We start from the raw sequence: 940 nt of genomic DNA on the forward strand, positions 1-940 counted from the left end.
ATCCTCCTGGCTACAGGAGGAACAGGGTGATGACATCTTGTTGGCTTAATCGTGGAGACACACGTGTGCACACACGCATGCACACATTGCATGCTCAGACACACACACCTCTTAAAGACAAGCATGTATTCTGATAGCTCCTCTGCGGGAAGAAGAGAGACATTTTCTGAACAGAAACCAAACTCCACCCCCCTGCGCTGGCATGTGGGGGCCCTGCTTCCTGGGAGCCCGAGCATGTACTGACTGTCCCTTCACCTTTGAACAAACCCCTCGACCCACCAAGGGCCCAGCTGCTGTCTGCCCTGCCATGGGCCACCCCTCAGGGCCACCAGCCCGCCCCGGGGACCTCACCTCAGCTGTTCTCTCTCTCTTCTGCCCCCTGCACAGGGCAGAACCCCTGCACTGGGCACAGTGGGCTTCTGGGTACACCCCACTGACCTGAACCCCTGGGCTCCCTCTGCCTTCTCATACTCATTGATCGACTGGTTGATAGGTTGATGGATTATTCATCCCTTTGCCAGTGTGTCCCCTCTGGTGCCCACCTTGCCCTGGACCACACCCCAGTCCCCTGAGGTGTCCCTTTCTCCTCCCCAGGTCCCTTAATCTGCAATTCTGCCAGCTGCCTCTTCCCCATCGTCACTGTCCCCCCTCTCTTACCAGCCCCTGGTTCGCTGGGTGACCCACTCCAGACTGGTTTGCAGAGTGATCCTGGGACAAGTCAGTACCTACTCCAGGCTTCCTGGAAGCAGGGCCCCCACATGCCACCTCTGTGTCTGGAGAGCCCAGAGGGTCCCCCGGGTCCAGGCGCACCGCGCACCCAGCCACGTGAGGGACCTCTTGCCTGGAGACTCCCCTCCCCGCAGAGTCAGGGTGGTAGCGCTGTCGGGTGGGGGGTCTCTGGGCCTGGGCCCGGAAGGGGGCGAGGGGCGCGGGGCGGAGT

This window comes from Trichechus manatus, unplaced genomic scaffold (assembly GCF_000243295.1).
Source record: "Trichechus manatus latirostris isolate Lorelei unplaced genomic scaffold, TriManLat1.0 scaffold00057, whole genome shotgun sequence".
Taxonomy (NCBI): Eukaryota; Metazoa; Chordata; class Mammalia; order Sirenia; family Trichechidae; genus Trichechus; species Trichechus manatus.